Source organism: Gekko japonicus, unplaced genomic scaffold, assembly GCF_001447785.1.
Source record: "Gekko japonicus isolate JY-2015 unplaced genomic scaffold, Gekko_japonicus_V1.1 scaffold286, whole genome shotgun sequence".
NCBI classification, from domain to species: Eukaryota; Metazoa; Chordata; class Lepidosauria; order Squamata; family Gekkonidae; genus Gekko; species Gekko japonicus.
Window position 1 is genome coordinate 569,555 of NW_015172559.1, and position 19,777 is coordinate 589,331.

The window sequence follows — 19,777 nt, forward strand, 5'->3', positions numbered from 1 at the left end:
TCCGACATGCGCAGTTCGGCAGGCTCCCTGTCAGGGCCGTGTTTTCTCCCCGGTGTCAGATCGTGCTGGGGAGAAAAGGCGCCGTAGCCAGGGGATCCGTGAGATCCTGCTGTGATGTCTCAACTTTGGTGCGGCTTTTAAAAGCCGCGCTTTTGGAGGCTTTTCCCCTGCCGTGTGGCAGGGGCCCAAGATGATCGGGGGTTGGAGCACCTTTCCTGTGAGGAAAGGCTTTCAGTTTAGAAAAGAGATGACTAAAAGGTGACATGGGCCCCGGTCACATGGCAAAGTTGCCGCGGGAGAGGCACAGATCGTGGGTGGATTATCCGGGCGTGATCACACCCTAACATCTGGGAAGTGGCATGCACCCGTGGCTTACCGCCGAAAATGCGCATTAAAAAAGTAGTACCTCCAAAGTACTAGTAAACGTTTGCCACGGGCTGCCTCCAGACTCCCGTGGTGTGATCGCATTCCCCTCCGGTCCCTCGTTTACCTGCCAGCGCTGAGGGAAGGACCTGTGGTGTGCTGCTGGCGCGTCTGATTGCGTAATCGCAGATCAAACTGCGCCGGGGCAATTAGCCACGCCTCCCCCCTGCGATATCCGGCCCATGTGACTGGGGCCATGATAGAGGTTTTTTAAATTATGCACAGGGTGAAGAGAGTTGACAAAGAGAAATTTTTCTCCCTCTCCAAAATACTAGAATTTGAGGGCATCCAGTGATGCTGAATGGGCAGTAGATACAAGATGGACAAAAGGAAATACTTCTTTACACATCAAGTGATTAAAATGTGAAATTCGCTACCAGAGAATGTAGTGATGGCCACAGGCATAGACAGTTTTAAAGGGGAATTAGATTAATGGAGGATAGGATACTAACCATGGTGACTGAAGGTAGGGTTGCAAAGTCTGGGTTGGAAAATACCTGGAGACTTTGGGGGTGGAGCCAGGAGAGGGCGTGGTTTGGGGAGGAGAGAGGCCTCAACATAATACAATGCCATAGAGTCCACCCTTCAAAGCAGCCATTTTCTCCAGGGGAGCTTATCTCTGTTGGCTGGGGATCAGTTGTAAAAGCGGGAGATCCCCAGGCCCCACCTGGAGGCTGGCAACCCTAACTGAAGGGGACCTCCATATTCAGAACAGTGAACCTCTGAATCCTGGTGCTAGGAGACATCAATGGGAGGCCCCAGCCTTTATGTCCTGTTGTTTGGCCCCTGGTTGGCCACTGTGTGAGGGGTGCAGGACTAGATGGACCACTCATCTGATCCAGCAAGGATCTTCTTAAGAACTCATTTGATGATTGCCATCTGTATGGCCCAATCTAATGGCTCATTTCAGGCCATAGAAAAACATGGTTAAATAAATATGGTTAGTTTAGGAAAACAGAATGAAGCTCACAGATGATCACCAGTGTTCCCTCTAAGCTGTGGAGTCTTGTGAGCAAAAATTCTACTTTGTGAGCTACTGGCATTAAAGTCATGAGCGAGCCGTTTGCCTACTGCATAAATTAGTTTGCTCTGGAGCTATCCTTCCTGAGCTGAGACAAAAATGTGTGAGCTGGAGGCTAAAAAACTGAGCTAGCTCACACTAACTCAGCTTAGAGGGAACACTGGTTGGATCTAAAGGTCTAATCATCAACCTTGACAAGCATAACAGATGTTATATAATATATAACCTTATTTATGTTATATAATATACAAAAATATAATATACATTGATCACTCAAACTGTGGTTTGCCTTGATAAATGCTGGTTTCATTGCTTTCTTTCTGGAGTCAAAGAAAGTGCTGTCAGGAAGCAAACGAAGCTTCTGTGTTCATACACTGCACAAAACTATAGTTAAAACTACCTTCAGATCCTGCTTGTAGATCATGGTTTGACACACCCTAGCTAACCTTAATTAGTGGAATGGCTTTCGTTTAGACAATGGTACTTACCATAGTTAATTTAAGTAAACCACAATTTTGAATGATGTTGAAACTATGCCAATGTCTAGACTAGGTCTCAGCATTACAACTGCATGTTAGGCTGAGGTTGTGACATTCTCCAGGCCACCCAGTGTGAGGTTCATAATTTTGGAGCTGAACTTAGGTCTCCAGTATCCAAGACCTACTCTCTAGCTATTGTACTAAACTAGTCAAAAATCTACTAAATCCTGCCTACCCAGTGTGTTGTATTAAAATTTGCATAATATCTCTGCTCCGATTTTTAGTTTAGACAGCATATATTTGCATGATAAAAACAAATGTTTGGTTAGGAATAAGTCTTCATTGTGAAAGGAACTATTATTTTGGAAGGCTATGTTATTTACTGGATAGACCTTAGAAGACTTCTGTACCAAATAAATATAAACAGCATACCTAACAATTTTGCAAATGGCTGTTATTTGCATAATCCCTTTCACAGTGGTATACATAATGTTGTCATGATATGTTTGTGCTTAGTATTAATTAAAAAGCCAATTTGTCTTCTAATGGACCTTAAACACTCTCAGAGTCTTGTTTCATCCTGTCTTTGTTCATAGATTATGACCCGAGAGACTCATTGTAATGTCTAATGTGTTCACTTAGGTGGTCTGCTTAAATTCCTTTCACAAGTATTGTTTAAGGCAGCCTCATTTATTTGTATTATCTCTTCAAAAATCCCAAATGTTTAAAGAGAAGGACATCTTGGTAAAGGGAAGTCCTGGTTTAGGGATTGAGATCAACTCCTTAGGGACATCCGACTTCAGGATTCCATGGATCAACACCTTTTCTATTCAAATTAGGAGGCCAATTACAAAAGCAGCATAATCTGTAGAGTTTGCTTGCCCCTATTTGTAGAACTGGCACAAGGTGTGCATCCCCAAAAAGGTACTTGCTTTGTGGAAGGATGTTTGCAGCATATCCAGTTTAGCCAGAGTTACATATGAAAGGTACAGGAAGACATCAGCATGTATGCCTTACTACACTGTACACATCTATCTTACTGTACTTCCTATCCCATGGCAAGAATTTGCTACTAAATATCAGATACATAGATTTGTACTAGTACTATCAAGGCCAGACGTATCATGAACTGAAGGGCATATACATGACTACCTCTCTCACACACACAAAAGCAGTGTGTGGTTGCCTTTTTCTCTCTCTTTCCTACCTAACCTTCAACCAATACCCTTAACGGTGTATCATATATAACAGCTTGACCCATGCTTTCTTTCCATATGAGGTTGGAAGGACATGCATGCTTCGGGCTAGTGTCTGTGAATGGGTTCACTTTCTAATGTTCCTAACTTTACACTGAGGTATTCTGATTCTAAGGAAGTAAGGCCTTCTTCTGTCACCTCTCTCTCCTAGGAGCTGCTAACATAAGTTTTACTCTTGCCAGGGGTCATTTCGTAGAAAAGAGGTGCAGGAGCTCATTTGCATAACTCATTAGCATAACTTATTTGCATGTGCCACACCCCCTGACATCACTGGAAGCTACCCTACAACAAGCATGAAAATGCAGATCAAGTTAGTATTGCTATTTATTTTTGTGATAGTTGCTATACAAAGCCTCGTGGGTTCAGCTTTTTAAAGTCCAGTTTCCTTAGAAGGGCAAATTAGCAGTGACCTTTGCTATATATGAGTGGGGTTTGTTTGTTTTGTAAAAGGAAGTTATGTTCTTATTACACCAATGTATAGTTACATGAAAAATAAATAAAATAAATTATTGCCAAAAAACTGTTCAAATAAATGGTCTACTTGTATGAACAGTGTGAATCAGAACACATTCCTTCTGCAGATTCCAATGGCAGCTGCAAACGAGACAGACACACACACACACACACACAGAGGGACAGAAAGAGAGACAGAGAGGGGCAGACACACACACACACAAACACAGAGGCAGAGAGAGAGAGAGACAAACAGAGAGAGACACACACACACAAAGGGGCAGAGAGAAACACAGAGGAACAGAGGGGCAGAGAGAGACAAGAACAGAGGGGGGGAAAGAGACACAGACAGAGGGACAGAGAGAGACACGGAGGAACGCAGAGAAAGAGAGAGACAAACACACACTCCCCACCAGAAGCAAGACCCCTCCCACCGGAGCAGCCAAGCCACCCATGGCCTGGGCGCCCTCAGCCCACCCACCCCCATCAAGCCTCCACCTCCGCTCCCACTGGGCCGCTGGTGCCCTGGGTGCCCTCAGCCCACCACCCGCCTGATAAAGCCCCCGCAACCACCACCCCGCTTCGGTGGGCGAGCAGGGGAAGGCACGGGAAGGCATTTAAATGCCTCCCTGCTGCTTGGAAGGCGGGGGGCGGGGCTTGCTGGGCTCTTGACTGCCAGAGCGCTGCTCCAGTGCGCTCTGGCAGGAAATGACCCTGCTCTTGACTTCAGGAAATATGCCTAACCTGAAGAGTGACCCACACAAGTGCCAATGAAAAGACCATTGACAAAGCACCTAACATAATTTTGGAAGAATTACTGAAATGCTATTGTGAAATGCTATTATGAAATGCTATTGTGTGTTTTGGCTCTTTCTGAGGCTTGAGTGCCCAGATCGTCAGATCTTTATACTAAAATACTCTAGATGATTTATTGAGAGGTCCTGATTAATGGCTAGGTAAAGGAAGAAGCTGGTTTCTCTCTAAGGCTGTCTTTATTCCTAGTGAGTGTAATGAGATATCTGGAATTACGACAGATTATGCCCTTTCTCTGCTGGTTCTCAGCCTCTGTATTACAGATAATCCAAATAATACAGATAATCTGGCTCTCATGTGACTGGCAAAGAAGACCTGGGCTCTGTTGCCAAGATGGATAGTGAGAGAGAAAGGGCAGCAAAAATGGTCTTTCCAACAGAAAGTAAGGTTATGCTAGTATTCTTATTTTATTACCAAGAAAGAAGACAAGCCTTTATTGGCATATACATGTAGATACAATAATCTAAATACAAAATCCATGCAGAGTAAAATTAGAGTTACAGATTAAATAAACAGAGTAACAGCATAATAAAACCTAATTCATAGTATCACTTATCAGGACGTGTGACCATGGCACTGCAAAGAAACTTTGCTACTATTTCAGTTATTTCTGTATCTGGGTTATCAGGCAAAAAAAGGACCTTAAAATCATCAGAGGTCTCTAAAAGTTGGGCTAATATGGGATATAGAAGATCCTGATGGGCCGCTAGATAGAGAGGGCACTGGAGAAGAACATGGGCGACAATTTCAACACAGTCCTTCATACAAGGACAGCACCTGCTAGGATAGGGAATCCCTTGAAATCTGCCAGATAAGAAAGCTGAAGGAAGAACATTAAATCTAGCCAAGGATATGGCTCTACGCAAATTTGGAGCTATGAGTTGATAGAGGTATACAGCTGGGAGATTCGCATTTGGAACAATCCCTAAGTTTAAGGGAGAACAGGTTCTGTTAGCCAGGCTATAGAGAGTTTTTAGTTCTGATCCCAATAAACTAATTTTATTTTTAAAAAGGTCTCAGACTCAGAAAGAATAAATCAGGATTCTAGAGATAAATTTAGGGAACTTAGTTTGGCTTCGATGTAAGATAGCCAGCTGGAATTAACAGATTCAGAAAGTAGTTGGTACATATGACTAAAGGGGTGAGAGTTGAAATGGAGTCGTAACTAAAATTTAATAGTGTGGATCCGTGCTTTAGTAGCCAGCAAATTCTGACTGCACTCCAAACATAATGCGGCATATGGAACACACATAGGTACCCCCATGATCTTTCGCAAAAAGGTAGAGTGAACACGTTCAACTGAAATGTCCATTGCGTCAATCCAGAGAGGTACCCCATATAGTATCTGAGCTCCAGTTTTAGCCTTGAAGGTGGCACATACTGGTTACCTCAAACAGAAAAGTAAAAGCAAGAAATTGCTGCAGCACTAACATTAGCTAGATTAATAGCCATTCTGCGATGGTAGGTCCAAGTAGCATTAGATTGGAAATAGATGCCCAGATATTTGAAGTGCTTAACCTGTTTAAGTTTGTTGCCATTAATAATCCACTCACTATATGATTTTCGGGAATGGGGAATGACTAATACCTCTGATTTTTCATAATTCAGCTCCAATCTGTTAATCACACAATATTCATGGCAACGGTTCAGTAAGCGGTTTAGTCCAACACAAGAAGTAGGCAAAAGAACCATGTTATCTGCATATATTAACAACGGAATAAGAGTAGAGCCAAGTCTAGGGCTATGGCCATCAAAAATGACAAAAAAGGGGCAAGGTCATTTTTTTAAAAAGTTAAACAAATGCGGGGGGCTAAAATGCACCCCTGCTTTTTCCCTTTCCTAATACAGATCTTAGGGGAAAGTCTCCCAGACAAAGAACACCTGACCTGACAGGACGTGGAGGTGGTTATGCCAGTATGTAAAATGCCTATAAATATCTGGCAACAGAGGCTAATATTCCATGTTGCCAGCCTTCAGGTCGGGCCAGGAGATCTCCTGGTATTCCAGCTGATTGCCAGATGACAGAGTTTAGTTCCCATGGAGAAAATTGCTGCTTTGGAGGGTGGCCTCCTATCCCATTGAGGTCCCTCCCCTCTCCAAACCTCACTCTTCCCAGGCTCCACCCACAAAACCTCCAGGAATTTCTCAACCACATTTTGGCAGCCTCACATTACTCAAGTCCCACTGTGCACTTTGATTCATATAGACTGGTTGTGCCTAATACATTTACTTGCAGATGAAATGACTCAGATGATCTGGTTGTAAGAACTTAAACATTTGAAATTACATATCAGTGAAAAAGTTGGATATTCATACTAACACACTGTTGGATATTCAAACACAGGAGCTATTCAGTCGTTTGGGAGGATTAAAACAGTTGGATATTCATACAGTTGGACATTCATAGGTTAAACACACAAGCACACCCCAAAAGGGGGGGGGGGTTTCCTTCCATATCAGATTTACTCTATTTTTACATTGCAGTTTGGTGTGTGTTAAATCATAAGCTATGGGATATTTAGAGACTTGAATTATACACCATAAAATTTAGATTTATAAAGTTGAACTGCTGATGTAGTCCTACACTATTTTAATGACATGGTAATTTATTCCAATAAATTAAGATTGTTTGGCATATTCATTTTTTGGTATTGATGAATTGTAAAGGCTGGCTTGCTTTTTTCCCCTCCCAAATACTATTTTAAAGCTATGCAAATGCACGTCTTGACTTCAGTTGTATTTCACAATGTTATTACCTTCACTTCCTTGTAAGTCCAGTACATATGTTTATTTATTATGGGTGCATGCGCTTCTGTATTTACATTCACTTTTAAATCAAGGAGGACCCAGACTGGTTTTCTACAGTGGCTTTTTCCCTAAGACGGAAATGAAGTTTCTGTAAGGGCATAATTTCACTTCCTCTTCTTGCAAACTTCTCAGAGCAGCCTATTCTGGAGTGCCGGAGCAGTATCTAGAAAAGTGAATTCCAGGTGTCTTGGGAGGTTATCCACCAGTGGGAAGTTGTTGAGCAGGATCCATCTGCTAGTGCATCCCTTGTTGTTAACATGTTTGCTGGTAGGATAGAATCTGTAGTTTTCCTTGTTTGCTTTTTTAAATTAAATAAATCATTTTCATTGGCTTTAATGTGAAATTCACTTCAATGGGAAACTTGCTTTTTTGTTTCCAGGTTAATTGGGATAGAATTCTCTGGGATAGTGTACCTCATCCAAAGGACTGTCCCTCTCGGCAGATAGAAGAAAATGTCCGTGTTTTGTCGGCCATTAGTATTCTTGCATGCAGAACACGACACAGTCCTTGGGAGTAGTCGGCATGGCAGCATTGGCAACTGGAGGCTCCTCAGCAGGCAGAGGTTCCAGGCAGAGGTTTGTTGCATCCCCTGGAGGAGACAAAGAGCCCAACAAAGAGCTGCTCAGTCTCTTGGGAAGCTTAAAACAGGCAGTGAAGCATTAAAAGCAGAGTAGATGCATTGCTGATTGCACTCACTATAATGGAAGATAGGTGAAGGGTGCAGATGCTGGCTAACATTATCTAACCCCCCCCCCCCTGTTGTTCATTGTTCATTGAAAAAGAGCACTGGTGCAAAATAAATACTGGTACACTTGGTGAAAAACCTCTGTGCATAACAATGAATAAAAGAATCACATCCCTAGACAAACACCGTGTGGATGATGATTTGTGTGATCTCTACTCAGTCACTATGAAAACAATGCACATAACTGACACAACAGTATTTCACTGGAGTACACTGCATGTGATAAAGCAATGGAATAAACAGACACAAATGGAGGGAAACCTCACTACCATTCCAGTTTATACAGACTCAGTTGTCAAAGGCCTTCCAAAGCCACTGAGATGGAGCAGTAATAGGCAGAAAGGGGAAACAATGAATTCCCAAATGATATTCCTGTTTGGCAGGAATATCAGAAAGGTCTTTTGGTTAGATGACCTCCATGTCATGCAGAGGAGCCAAATCACTGTCATGCACATAGCTGCTAATGCTGTTTCACTCTCTCTTCTCCCCTCCCGCACCTCACCCTCTCTTCTCTCCCTCTGCTACTTGTGTACATCAGCCCCCAGAACCTCTAGGATTCAGCCTTGGACTCCTTGACACCCATCCTCCAGGCTTTGTAAATTACTGTTCACCTCTTTTTTTGCCTCTAATAATTCATATCGATTTCCCCCCCAAAAAAAGTTGCGGAGTCAACATTCAAGTCTGATGTTGTTGTTCAGTCGCACAGTCGCGTCCGACTCTTCGCGACCCCATGGACCAGATCCCGCCAGGCCCTCCAGTCTTCCGCCGTCCTCTGAAGTTTGCTCAATTTCATGTTCGTTGCATCTATGACACTGTCTAACGATCTCATCCTTTGCCATCCCCGTCTTCTTTGACCTTCAATCTTTCCCAGCATCAGGGTCTTCTCCAGTGAGTGCTCCCTTCTCATTTGGTGGCCAAAGTATTTGAGCTTCAGTTTCATTATCTGGCTTTCCAGGGAACAGTCAGGGTTGATTTCTTCAAAATAATCTGTTCTTCGGCGCTCGGCCTTCCTTATAGTCCAACTCTCGCAGCCATACATGACTACTGGGAATACCATTGCTTTGACCATGCGGACTTTTGTTGGCAGGGTGATGTCTCTACTTTTTATCATGCTGTTATCAAGTCTGATATCACTGGGCAAATATTAAGCAGGTATTTACAGGGCTGTGCTTTAGGTGGGATAGCACATTTTCTGCAGTAGCAGACTGGAGAACTGGTGTTCCTGTACCTCTGCTGCTTATGTCTGGAGAGCCTTGTACCACAAAGAGGCATCAGTATTCAGATAGTAGATGAGAAATACAGCTTCATGTGTACAATTCAATAATAAAATCCAGAGTAAATGATTTGAAAATAAAACCCTCTAGAACTGTGCTAGTTTTAGAGTTCACTGTTCATTTTGCACTGAAGCTGATGCTGGCACCAAGCATTCTATGCTCTGTTTTTTTCCTTCAAAACAACAAACAAACAAACAAACCAAAAAGTGTTTGTTTAGTTCATTGTAAATATCCATTACCTTGCTTTCCACTATGTTGCTTGTTCACATGATTAGTTGTTGAAAGAACACGTTTTCTGTATTTTCATTAAAGTTCAAAGCTCTCCACAGTGCAAAGCTGTGGGAGCCTGGTCCACTCAAACCTGATTCGGGGGCACACAACTTCATCATAAACATATGTATGTCACAAAAAGTGAGAAGCGGCAATAGTGCACCCCCGGATTAGTAAATAAACAATGCACCCCCGGGTCAGATGTTATGGGAAATACACTACTTCCAAACTGCATCTCCCTGGTAATGTAGAGTAAAAGATGTGCAACATCCAGCACTTCCTTGACAGCAATTTTTTTTTTGGGGGGGGGGAGTTGCAGGAAAATGGTAAGTGCAATGGCATGGCATCACATGTCTTCTCTAGGGTTGCCAATACTGGGTTGGGAAATGCCAGGATATTTGGGGGTGGAGCCTGGTGAGGGAGGAGTTTGGGGAGGAGTGGGACCTCAGTGGGGCATAATGCAATAGAGTCCATCCTCCAAAGCAGCCATTTTCTCCAGCGGAACTGATCTCTGTCTCCAGGAGATCAGCTCTTATTCTGGGAGTTCTCCAGGCTGGCAGTTCTGTTTTAGACATTGCCTGGGAAAGCAACAGCATGGTTTTGTTTTCTTTTTTAGATTTCAGATTTTCCACAAAACTCTGGCTTTTTTAGGTTTGTAGAAAGATCTGTCTTGTTTGTTCAGGGCACCAGTCTTTGGATTTAAGTATCCACAGATTTTGCCACAGTCCTGTAGCCACAAAGGTGCAAAAGGGGAGACACCCCATCAACCATTTGTCATGTCCCTCCAATTAGCACTAGGGGGTTGTGTGAAATATGTCACAAGTTTTTCTTCCTCCAATTTAAGGAGAGCATTTCTCTCCCTCGTCCTCCCACCTTTGCCAATGAAGGAAGCAGTCTCCTTTCTTCCTCCCACCTCCCTACCCTGTCTTTGCCAATGAGGGAGAGAATATAAATAAATAATAATTTTAAAAATTATGGTAGACTCACCACCACTGTACTCATTTGCCCCCCTGATAAAAAATTTCTGGCTATGGGCCTGTTTGGCCATGTTGAGGATTAGATATATTGATCATGATCATTTGCATGCCTCATTCTGGATATGATGATAAACTGAAGCTTGATCCAGACAAGGTGGAAAAATGGGCTTATCTTCACGCCAGGATGCTGGCACATTGCCTGTCAACACAAAGCCATTTTCTAGCCAGAGAAGTATGGCAGCAGCTACAGGGTTCAGTTTTCCATTCTCGTTATGTCTGTTATTTGTCAGTATACAAAAAATTCAAATGAAGTATGTAGAATGCTTGGTCTGCCGCTGAGTTGGTGTAGTGGTTAAGTGTGTGGACTCTAATCTGGGAGAATTGGGTTTGATTCCCCACTCCTCCACTTGCAGCTGCTGGATGACCTTGGGCAAGCCATAGTTCTGTCAGAGTTGTTCTCTCAAGGACAGTTCTGGAAAGAGCTCTCTCAGCCCCGCCTACCTCACAGGGTGTCGGTTGCGGGGAGGGGAAGAGAAAGGAGTTTGTAAGCTGCTCTGAGACTCCGAGTGAAGGGTGGGGTATAAATCCAATCTCTTCTCTCTTTTTAGTCTTTTTTTGGCCCCCCCGTAGGGGATTTTTTTATTTGCATTTTCAATAACTTTAACGAAATTAGGGAAGGGATCTAATACTGTAGGAGAAAGAAAAGAAAACCTACTAAAAGCCCAAGAGTTGGAGGTTATACATTGCTTATAAAAATATTAGCTTAACAATATAACGATTGCTTTCCTTGACATTGAGAGTGGTCAGTCCACATCATAAAATATGTTGACAAACCATCGAGTCTGACTATATAGAGAGCATTACAGGAGAATCGCTATTTCGCTTATAAACAAATTTCAGAGAATAGTGACATCTCATTTTACAGTTATTTTCCCCACCTTCATTTAAAGCAAATTAATAATCATATTTCCCTCAGTAAGTATAGCACAGTCAATTTCTCTTCCCATGCTGTTATCTTCATTCATCTTGAACATTTTCTCTGTGGTGTTATCTTGCTGGAACTGGAACTGGTTGTATCAGAACAACGTCCCTTTTTCCAGGGCTGTATTCCGCTTATATTCATGCCTTCAATCTTAGAGATCTTTCTATGTGTTGCTTTTAAAAGCCAGACTTATAGAGAGTCTATCCGCCCTTTTGCCCGTTAGACTTTTTCGAGTATGTCCATGGCATACCCATCGCTTACAACTTCGCTTAGTCGTCTATATGCAGGCCCCACCACTTAATCTTACTATTAGACTCTCCTCTTTAGTGTTGGAAGTCTCTGTGATTAAAAGCTAATCGCTTCTCCGATGTGAACACAGTCCCTTAAGAATAACAGCCAGTGAATAACACAGTTCTTGTAATCTCGTTTTTGTCAATAGAGGGCATAAGCTTTACATATAGCCTGAAAGAGTCTATGATTGCTTTGGTCACATGATCCCATTGTTATTCTACTTCCTGAGTGAAGCTTGGATCTTGCTTGCTGCTTCTGCTTCCTCCCCGATCACCATTTTAAGCATGTTTACTTTTTTCAAAATTTGCTAAAGTTCTGAAAATTTGCCCAAACGCTTGTTTGACTCCTGGATTCTCTCTACTATAGTCCTTTGCCTTTTCAAAGCTCCGTCCCCATTATAGTGGCTTTTCTTTTTTCGCTTATTATGATATTTCCGGGGGAGAGTCCCCCCTCCCCCCTCGCTTTAGTAAACAGGGACTCGCTCGTTTTCTGGTGTTCTTGCTTTCACAGACTCACTCTTCGACGTCGGATCACTCGGATCTTGCCAGGGAAGAATTTTTCCGCTAAGCCTCCAAGAGCTTGTTTCCCGGTATGCGTGGCTTAGTCCCATTCGGGAACGCAGTGCAGAGACCTTCGGGGCAAAGGAAAGCCTCGCTCTGTCGGCAGTGTGCCAGCAGAGAGGCGACCCTCAGTGCCTCATGGCAAGGGACTCATCGCACGAGTCCCGGGGGGGGGTGCGTACATTTGCTCCCCCTCTCAGTGCACTGGATTGTCCCTCAGGAGAGCCCTGGGGAGACGGCCGCCATCAGCTCACCAAAACCGGAAGTCTTCTCTTCTTATTCTTCTTATCTGATGGTGTAGGTTACAAAAGCTGAAGCTACAATAAGGCAATTACAGGCTAAACCTGAGCATGTGTGCACAGGAGTAAGTTTCACTGAGTTCATTTGGCTAGCTTTGAAGCATCAAAGCAATCCTAAAATAGTTACACCCTTAATTCCATTGAAATCAACAGATTTAGAAGGGTGTGACTCTGTTTAGGATTGCTCTCTAAATGTGTGTAGGGCGGCAGTCCTGTGCACAATTATTTGAAAGTCTGTGTCACTGATGAAATGTCTTCCTTCCATTGTATTTTATAGAAAATGTCTTACATATTATAATGAAGGGGATGTTAGGGAGAACTATTTTCTGTTTTATGTACTCTGTAATTTATACAATTATGTTGTATAATCCCTCTTTTTCTTTTTGTATCCCCTCTATACTATTACTTTGTTTTCTAAAATAAATAAACACACACATATACACACACAGAGAAACATCCTCGAGTAAAGATAGAAACAGGACGGAATTCTTTTAAGATTTCAGAAGGACTCTGACCAATAATCGTGGCACTGCACAGAGAACCTTGCCTTCATGTAGATTTGAATTCAGGATTTGAAACCATTGTGCTATGACAGAGAATGTACTGCTATTAAGTATAGTACAATCCAAAACAGAATTGCACCCTTCTGTTGCCATTGACTTCCATGGATTTAGAAGGGTGTAACTCTGTTTAGGATTGTAATGATAATTTACCTTTTTGTTCAGGGGGTGGGGGAGTAACTGTGCCTGCCAGAATAAAGATATTGCAATGCTCAGCAAGGGTGTTTTTTTTTTAATGTTGTTCTCCTTTCCTTTGTCATTTTATTGGTATAAGACATTATGCAAAGATGAATATTCTGAAGGGAGCATTATATATTATGCAAATATGGCCCATTTTTTATTTTTGCAAAGGTATTAAATCATTAAACAAAAGTTCTCCTAGGTCTCTTGGGCAGCAAAAAGAGCAAGAGCTGGTTTGTGGCATGGAAGATACAGTTAAATTAAAAAGAGAGCAGGCCTGAATAAATGGAAACTGTGTAATAGCATTACTAATTTGAAGTATGTGGAAGATTAGCTATTTTATACAAAATAATTATAATACTATTCATTTGTCAGTGTCTTTATTTACAACGAATACAGGCTTCTGGTGATTTAATCTCTTGATACATGGCCTGTGATACAAATCACTTGATTGCGTTTTTTGTTTCATTGTGCATTTCAATGATAATCCTTTGTGTGTTTTGATGCCTCTTTGATCTTTTTTTTGTGTGTGTGTGAAAGTACAGACACTTTACTCAGGAAAAGTGGCGATAAGGAACCATATAGTTTGTGTGTGCTGTGTGGCTCTTTGATAACTGCAGTTGGAATCCTTTATTCACAAAAGTGGCTAGCAATGCTCCCTCTAAGCTGTGGAGTCTTGTGAGCAAAAATTCTACTTTGTGAGTTACTGGAATTAAAGTTGTGAGCGAGCGATTTGGCTACTGCATAAATTAGTTTGCTCTGAAGCCAGCCTTCCTGAGCTAAGACAAAAATGTGTGAGCTGGAGGCTAAAAAACTGTGAGCTAGCTCACACTAACTCAGCTTACAGGGAACACTGGTGACTAGATAGCATTAGGTAATGTAGTTGTAGTTTTTTTGGGGGGGGGTTGAGTTCTAACATTTGTTCTTCCCTCTCTGTGCTACATTCAAGTGGCAGCAGTCTTTGTACAGTACTAAATTGTGTGTGCTCTTCCCTTCAGCTACATGCACAGGCCTTATGTGGAGGTCTATATACGTACCTCCCCGAAACACATGATCCTGTCCTATGGTTGCCATCCCCATTTAGCAAATGCCTGGAGGTTTGGGGGACTGTCCCTGTAGATGGTGGAGTTTGGGGAAACTTTACTTTATTTTCTTTACCATAGAGATTGGGGAAAGTTCTAGATCAAGGGTGTCGAACTTATTTGTTATGAGGGCCGGATCTGACATAAATGAGACCTTGTTGGGCCGGGCCATGTGTGTCATAAAATGTAATGCTAGGTAGTGCTTTCTCCCCAAAAGTCCAAATAACTGGACAGACCTAAAGCATATGTTTAAGAGAGAAATCTTGTGTGTTAACAATGCCATCAATTAGACACTTTGCTTAGTCATTTACTAAAAAACTGCTGAGGTGTCCAGTACACGTCAGGATACAGGGCCCTTTTGCCAGTCTCTTGTCAGTTCAAACAATGGTTTAGGCTGAGGTCTAACAACAACAACAACAACAACAACAACAAAAAACCATGGAAACTTTTCTCTAAGAATCAAGGTCAAATGAAATAAGATAAGGAGATGATAGGTTGTCAAAAATGGGAGGGACCTAATAGAAGCAGAAGAGATTAGGAAGAGGTGGCAAGGATACACCGAAGAACTATACAAGAAGAATCTCAGTGTCCTTGTCAACCATGACGATGTGACCTCTGACCTCGAGCCAAACATCCTGGAGTGCAAAGTCAAATGGGCCTTAGAAAGCATTACTAACAGCAAAGCTAGCGGAGATGACGATGTCCCAGCTGAGGTATTCAAAGTCCTAAAAGATGATGCCATTAAAGTGCTGCACTCCATATCCTAGCAAATTTGGAAAATGCAACAGTGGCCACAGAATTGGAAAAGGTCAGTTTACATTCCAATCCCAAAGAAAGGCAATGCCAAGGAATGTTCAAACTATCCCACAATTGCACCATTTCACACGCTAGCAAGGTCATGCTCAAGATCCTACAAGCTAGGCTTCAGCAGTACTTGAATAGAGAAACTAGAGATCAAATTGCCAACATTCTCTGGATTATGGGAAAAGCAATGGAGTACCAGAGAAACATCTGCTTCATTGACTATGCTAAAGCCTTTGACTGTGTGGATCACAACAAATTATGACAAGTCCTTAAGGAGATGGGAGTACCAGACCTCTTCACATGTCTCCTGAGAAACCTGTATAAGGATCAAGAAATGACAGAACCGGATATGGAACAACTGATTGGTTTAGAATAGGAAAAGGAGTATGAAAAGGATGTATATTGTCACCCTGCTTATTTAATTTATACGCAGAATACATCATGCAAAATGTCAGCCTAGATGAATCACAAACTGGATTTAAGATTGCCAGGGAAAACATCAACAACCTCAGATATGCAGATGATACCACTCTAATGGCAGAAAGTGAAGAGGACCTAAAGAGCCTCTTGCTCAGAGTAAAAGAGGAAGGCACAAAAGTTGGTTTGAAATTCAACATAAAAAAACTAAGATCATTGCATCCGGCCCCATCACTCCTTGGCAAATAGAAGGGGAAGTCATGGAAACAGTGACAGAATTTACATTCCTGGGATCCAAGATCACTGCAGACGGTGACTGTAGCCATGAAATTAAAAGACGCCAGCTCCTTGGGAGGAAAGCTATGGCAAACCTAGACAGCATAATAAAAAGTAGAGACATCACCCTGCCAACAAGAGTCCATATAGTCAAAGCGATGGTATTCCCAGTAATAATTTATGCCTGCGAGAGCTGGACCGTAAGGAAGGCCTCGCACTGAAGAATAGATGTTTTTGAATTATGGTGCTGGAGAAGACTCTTGAGAATCCCTTGGACTGCAAGGAGATCAAATCAGTCAATCCTAAAATAAATCAACCCTGACGGTCAGATGCTGAAGCTGAAGCTCAAATACTTTGGCCACCAAATGAGAAGGGAGCAATCACTGGAGAAGACCCTGATGCTGGGAATGACTGAAGGTTAAAGAAGAAGGGGACGGTAAAGGATGAGATGGTTAGACAGTGTTATCAACACAACGAACATGAAATTGAGCAAACTCCAGAGGACAGCGGAAGACAGGAGGGCCTGGCATGATGTGGCCCATGGGGTCATGAAGAGTCGGACTCAACTGTGCAACTGAACAACAACAACAGGTTGTCACAGGTGCTGGGCAGACCATTAGGCCTAGCAGTGTCAAGGCCAAAGCATCTGGGAGGATGCATTCCATCTCATTAGTGCAAAGGCTTGTAAAAGTGTTTAGGTTATAAATTGTAGCCCAGAGGTGCTGCCTTTACCCTAGGGTAGCCCCAACAACAGGTGCACCCCACTCTCCATTTTCAGGTGAAAAGGCAGCTTTCAGAGCAAACCAGTCTTCTCCCCACACCCAGCAAAAGTATGCATATGAAACAATGGGTTCCAACAGGTAGGTATCTGCATTTCTAAAGGCTATTCAGTTGCCACCTGGCACATAGCCCTTCTATCTCCAGAACTTCACCTAGCCCTTTTGTCTGACCCCATGCCTATGTGAGAATCCTTTGTCTCCAAACCTGTCTTTTTCTGCTCCATCTCTCAGGATACCGATATAAACCAATCATACATTACAATGTTTAGCAATCCTTCCTGACGCTGATCATGGACTCATCTCCCACCTTTTGTCTATACTTAGGAACCTTTTCAAACTGCCTTGACTGGACCATTAGTGGTCAGAAAACCCATTCAACTAGCCACCCAGCACCTGGCTTAATATCATCAAGGCCATTGTTAAGACTGACTCTGCCCCACTAGAACTTCATTGGTTGCATCTAGGTCTGGCTCCTCTTGATGCTGCACCCCCTGGGACCCAGGATTGACCCAGGTAATCTTTTATCTTCACCTGAGACAAGCCCCTCAAGACCTCCTATTGGTCAGCATTGTTTTCCAAAGTCTATATCTGTCCATGTACACACACACTCTCTCTCTTTTTCTCTGCCCCCCCTATAGCACGTAAGGCTGGCCGTTGGCGCTATTCTCTTCAAGGACTTCTGCAGGTCTGGACAGGTTGTATCACCCAGTAACTGACCCCTCTATTCTCTATCAATCATCTCTGCTTTCTTGGTTCTGTATTTGCTCTTTTTGAATGCTTAGTATGCTTGCAATTATGGAAGTACTTTAATAAAAACTATTTAATTTACTCTTCAAATTTGGAGTGTTCCTACTATATTGGACCTTGATATAAACTGGTGTAAAGGTCCCTTGTACCCCTCTGGCCTTGCCTACTGCCTAGCTAATTTCCCCAAACTACAAGGCAGACCATTGGCGGTAACAATATTTAGCTTTATTATTTTCTCCTAACTTTTCACTGGTCTTCTATTGTATATTCCTGCACAATCTTTTAATAAATCACTTTAAATATACTTTGTGGTGTTCTTGGGTTTTGGACTTCAATCTGAATCCAGTACTTTAGCCCATATTGGCTACAGCTACCAGAGTAACTGTTTTCTCAAACTTACCTTCTAAGCAGGGTTGATTTCTTGTTCTTAGATCCAGGAGGGCCAGAGGCTTGGTGTTTGGCTGATGGAGTAGTAAGGAGACTGGTGGTAGTGTTACCCTGGGGTGTGAGGATTCAAGCTCTTCTGGTTTTGTCTTGACCAACTTGTCACCCTTAAGGAAGGGTATCTGCCCTTTGGCCACTAGGTGTAGGGTTGCCAACTCCAGTTTTGGAATCTCCTTGAGATTTGGGGAGTAGACCCTGGGGAAGGCAGGGTTCGGGGACTGGAGAGTCTTTGGAAGGGATGTAATACCACTGCACCCTCTAAAACAGCTATTTTCTCTAGAGAGTTAGATCAAGATGGGTAGCTATGTTAGCCTGTCTCTAGCAATAGAAAAGAGCAACAGTCAAGGAGAAGTGGCCTCTGTTCTGAAAATCAGCTGTAATTCGAAGAGATCTGTAGGCCGCACCTGGAGGCTGCAACCCTAACTAGGTGGCAACTAACAGGAGGAACATAAATATGATTGTAGATGTAGCACCATATGTTTGAACACCAAAATCATTCAGTGCTGGGCAAGTGAGATCAAAAAGGATTTTTTCCTTCTATGTTTGTTATTTTTCTCTGACTATGCCATAGATTGTGATTATCTTCTGTATACGGTATGTTAAGGATTCAGCCTTGGACTTTGTGATGCTTTGGTCTCCACAGTTTATCAGTTGTTGATTGAATTATTTTAAACTTTTTTTACAAAGCTGAATGCCATTTTCATTCCTAGTTTAATTGTTCTCTGTGATGTCCTTCTCACCCAGTTTTTATACCATGTATTTTATGAAGAATTACTACTGCTATTGATATTACTACTGCTTTCTGACATAGTTGGTTCATCCCATCCTGTAACATTGATTAAACATAGGGTTGCTGCCATTTAAACTGGAAGTGGAAGAATTTTTTAAAAAGTCAGCATTGCACATGGCATGACATCATTTCTGGAGAAAAGCCAGAAGTAGTTTTGCCAGCTCTGGATTGTGAAATTCCTGGAGATTTCAGGGTGGAGCCTGGGAAGGGCAGGGTTTAGGGAAGGGAGAGACTTCATCGGGGTATAATACCGTAGATTCCACCTTCCAAAGCAGTCATTTTCTCCAGGGGAACTGGTCTCTTTAGCCTGGAGATCAGCTGTAAATCTGGGAGATCTCGAGCCACCTTCTGGACACTGGCAACCCTAGCTGGATGTGATGTTCTGTAACTCTGTAAATTGTCAGAAACTCTATGACACCACATATGAATTTTTCAGAGAGTGACTTATGTGCACCCCTCATGTTCCTTCTCCCAAGTTCCTTTTGTGTAGTTTTGTGTAGTTTATCTATTCTTTATTCTAAACTAGGAATAAGGCCCGTTGTGGAAATAAATACAATAAGCTCTAGAAAGAGGCTGTGGGAGAGTGTCCCAGCTTTGGGCACTCAGTGTCAATTTGCTGTGGCGACCTCAGCAGGGTATAATGACACAGAGTCCACCATTTTCTCCAGAGGAACTGATCTCTGCTACCTAAAGAGCAGTTGTAATTTTGAGTGATCTCCGGCCCTCACCTGGAGATTGGCAACAATTGTTACCCAGGAGGAAATCGTTGGTCTCAAGGGTGAAGTCTATGCCATTCTACCTGTCTGAGGTCCAACCCCTCCTCAAACCCCACCCTCTCCAGGCTACACCCCTCAAATCCCAACTAATTTCCCAACATGGAGTTGGCAACCCCATCTCTTTCCCAGCTAACCATCAGCCTACTGTTATCTGCCCCTTTGACTTCAGCTGACGTCTGCCCTCCCTCCTGGAGAGCAGTTGTAATTCTGAGTGATTTCCAGCCCTCACCTGTAGATTGGAAACAGTGGTTCCACAGGAGGAAATGGCTGG